Source organism: Microtus ochrogaster, chromosome 10 (assembly GCF_000317375.1).
Source record: "Microtus ochrogaster isolate Prairie Vole_2 chromosome 10, MicOch1.0, whole genome shotgun sequence".
Classification (NCBI taxonomy): Eukaryota; Metazoa; Chordata; class Mammalia; order Rodentia; family Cricetidae; genus Microtus; species Microtus ochrogaster.
The window spans coordinates 12,443,944-12,448,617 of record NC_022016.1 but is presented as its reverse complement, the minus strand read 5'-3'; positions in this window follow the sequence as shown (position 1 = coordinate 12,448,617).

The following is a 4,674-nucleotide window of genomic DNA, read 5'->3' as shown; positions in this document are numbered from 1 at the left end:
TAAGGGCAGCATGTGCTTTTGACTAATTAGTCATCTCTCTAGTTCCAGTGCGCTGTGATTTCTTTGCCATTAGGCTTTTCAACTATAAGAAGCAGCAAGCCAACAGCTTTATCATTCTCCCTTTTTATACTTTCTGAATATAGAAGTTTGCAATAACATGTCTCTTTTTTTTTCATTGGAATCCAATTTTTAGACAAGCAAGTTCTTGCTTTAAAGCTAGTGTGAGAGGACTGGAGCGATGTCTCAGTGGTTAAGAGCATTGCCTGCTCTTCCAAAGGTCCTGAGTTCAATTCCCAGCAACCACATGGTGGCTCACAACCATCTGTAATGAAGTCTGGTGCCCTCTTCTGGCCTGCAGACATACACACAGACAGAATATTGTATACATAATAAAGAAATAAATATTGAAAAAAAAGGGGGTTAGGGTTAGTTTCTTTTTAGATTTATTTATTAAGTATACAACATTCCTTGGGGTTGCTGGGAATTGAACTCAGAACCTCTGGAAGAGCAGCCAGTGTTCTTAACCGCTGAGCCATCTCTCCAGCCCCTGGTGGCTCTTGTTATTCTGAAAACAAATAGTCATGCACAGGTGTACACACATGCTCATTTCCTAGGTCTGTGATAGGTAGACCTATATGTGACTGTTCAGAGAAATGGATCCCCTAGCTGTGCTGTGGCTATACATGTGTAGGTTCACACACATATATATTCCATAGCCATGCCATAGGTGTATAGGCTCAGGTTTACAAACATGAATTATTTAGCTCTGTCACAGGGATGCCTATAGGTGCAAGTTTACAAATACATGGTTTCCTAGCTTTTCCAGGAGTAAGCCTTTGTTTGTAGGTTCATACACATGTGCTTCCTACTTCTGTCACAGATACATCAGCATGTACCGAAACATAAATATTTATTTCTCACTTCCATAATAGGTAGGTAATACATGTTCCTCCTAGCTCCATCATTGGTAGGATTTTATAGGCCACATTTACACACATAGGTATTTCCAAGCACTGTCATAGGTAAGTATTTATGTATAGATATGGACACAGACAATTTCTTAGCTCTGTCATAGGGAGGTCTATAGGTACATGTTTTCAAATACATGTTTTTTCCTAGCTCTTTCACAGGTAGGTCTATGTTCAAGTTCATACACATGTATTTCCTACCTCTATTATAAGTAGGCCTATATATGCAAGAACACAGACATGCATTTCTTAGCTTTGTAATAGAAAGGTGTACATTTGGGGGCTAAAGAGATGGCTCAGTGTTTAAGAGCATTGCCTGTTCTTCCAAAGGTACTGAGTTCAATTCCCAGCAACCACAAGCACCTGTAATGAGGTCTGGTGCCCTCTTCTGGCCTGCAGGCATACATGTAGACAGACTATTGTATACATAATAAATAAATATTTTAAAAAAGAAAGGTGTACATTTGCAGAGAAACAAACATGTCTTTCTTATATGTCCATTGTAAGTAGACCTAAATGTGCAATGTCATAGCCATGTATGTCCTAACTTTATCATATGTAGGACTATGTGTACACGTTCACACACGTGTATTTTCTAGTTCTTTCATGTGTCTATATGTACATATTCATAGACATATACTTCCTGGATGTGTCATTGGCAGATGTGTGTGTGCAGGTACACACAAACAGCTTTTCCTAAAGCTTCCAGGTAAGTGTATACATGCAGGTCCACACATGTGTTTCCTAGCTCTATCATACATTAAGTGAATATGTACAGGTTTAGGCACACACATGTTCTTGATACCTCTCTCATAGGTAGGCCTATATGTGCAGGTACATATTCACATGTAATGCCTAGGTTTGTCATTGGAAGGCCTATATGTACACATTGACACACAAACCTATTCCTTAGATATTTAGTAGGTAAGCCTAACTGTTCAGGTTTGCACACATATATTTCCTAACCCAGTTTTATGTAGGCTTATACGTGAAGGCTCACATACATTTTCTAGCTCTAGAATAGGTATATTTGAATGTTAGCACAAATGTATTGCCTCACACTGTGACATTTACACACATGTATTTCCTAGATTTTTTTTTCTTGGTTTCTCAAGACAGAGTTTCTCTGTGTAGTCCTGGCTGTGCTGGAACTCACTCCATAGACCAGGCTGGCCTCAAACTCACAGAGATCCCTCTACCTCTGTCTCCAGAGTGCTGGGGTTAAAGGTGTGCAACATCACTGCCTGGCTTTGTAGGTCTTTTATGGGCAGGTATATATGTACAGCTTCACACACACATACATGTACTTGCTACCAATGTTATAGGTAGGCCTATTTGTACAGATTCATGATCATGTATTTCCTAGCTCTTTCATAGGTATGTCTAATTGTGAACATATATTTTCACACATATTCTAGCTCTGTATTCTCTAGCTCTGTCATACATATGTAGATAAGTGCTGGTGCACAAACATTTATTTTATCATTCAGTAATAAGTGGGCCTCTATGTGAATGTTTACACATATGGATTTAATAGATTCTCATAGGTAGGCTTTTATGTGCAAGTTAACACACATATGTATGCATTTCCTTGTTTAGTCAAGAGTTAGATATGTGCTTTCAGGTTCACGTATATTGGTTTCTTAGTTTTGTCCTAAATAAGCAAGTATGCATAGTTTCACATATATGGATTTCATAACTCCATGAAAGGAATGCCTATATGTGCAGGTTGACACATATAAATTTCTTAGCTATAATAAGTATACCGTTTATAGGTACACCTATAAGTGTGACTGCACACAAATGAATTTCATAGTTCTATCATAAATAAGTATAAATGCAGGGATGTACATACACATTACACATGCACACATATTGCAGCTCTGTTGTATTCCTTGTTTTCATAGAGAGGCATATATGTACAGGTTTACCACAAATATTTTCTAGTTCTGTCTTAGGCAGGTCTGTATGTGCAGCTACGCATACATATATTTGCCAGCTCTGTTACAGGTACATATTTAAGTGCAGGTTCAAAACCCATTTCCTAGCTCTATTTCAGATAAACATGTTTGTGTGAGAGCACTTATGAAGGTTCACACATACATGTATCTTTTAGTTCTGTCATAGGTACACTTATATGTGCATCTTCACATGTATGCATTTTTACTCTCTTATAGGTAAGCCTATAAGTGTACATTTACACAAATGTGTTAACAGGCTGTGTAATAATAGGTAGACCTCTATGTACAGGTTCAAATACCTATATGTCCTAACTCTGGCATGTAGGCCTATATACACAAGGTCACATATGTATTTTCTAGCTCTATCACAGGTAAGCTGATAATATGTGAGATCATACACATGTACTTCCTAGACATTTTATAAGTATATATGTGGCAGTTTACACACACAGTTTGTACATACATATGTACAAACATAGATCCTAGCTCACTAATTGGTACTTTCATATGTGCTGATTGTACATATCCTATGTCTGTCATATTTAGACATATATGCACAGGTTCCTGTATTTCTTTGCTCAATCACAGGTGGACTTATATACTCACATTCACATACTTTCATATCCAAACATTGATATAAGTAAGCTGATATGTATAGATATATACAATTTCACACACCTGAATTTCCTAGCTCAGTCATAAGAAATATGTATACAGAGAGAAAGACAGACAGCTAGACACTAGGGCTGGCATGACTTTTGAAACATCAAAGCCCACTCCCAGTGACACACCTCTTCTGACAAAGTCATGCCTTCTAATTTTCCCAAAAAGTTCCACCAACTGCAGACCAGGAATAATTTAAACATATGAGCCTACTGGGTCCATTCTCATTCAACTTACCACAGCATGGAAACAGCACACATGGGCTCACACATGTACATGCACTGATATTTGGCATTTCTCATGGCACTTGTGTAAATATACTAATACATGCTGTCATATGACCATGCTCAGAAACATAGCATGTGACCACATATGTACCCATATCAGCATATGACCATAATTGAAAGCTACACGTAGGTGAATACACATGCCCATGATATGAATGGTACTTGGAAATGGCATGCATGTGACCATACATTCATTCTTAGAAATGGTAATATGTACATACAAATGCATACAATGGCATAACTGAACTTGGAAATGTCCCACATGTGAACATAAGTGCTCAAGTGGACATATGATGGTACTAAAACATTCTGCATACAAATATACCCACACTGAGTATAATGATGCTCAAAAATGCTTCATGTATGAATACACATGCCCATGCCTACATGTTATTTTTGGGACATGGAAATGCCTGTATATGCACTCATTGACATGTGATTGTGCTCAGAAACTCCATATTTGAACACTCATGCTTATGATGACATGTGATAGTGTTTAAAATGTCATGTGTATGTTAAAAAAGAAATGTCACATGTATGAATATATGTGAACTTGTGACAGTGCTCAGAAATGACATGCTGACATGTGACTATGGTTGGAAACATCATGTGTGTGAACAAATGTGACCAGACATACAAGTACTGGCACTCATCAACATCACATGTATGAATACACATTCCCATAGTGAAATGAGTTGACAATTGGAAACATTCATTGTATAAGCACACATGCTCATGCCAAAATGGGATGGCACTCAGAAACATCATATCAATATGTGACAGTTCTCAGAAACT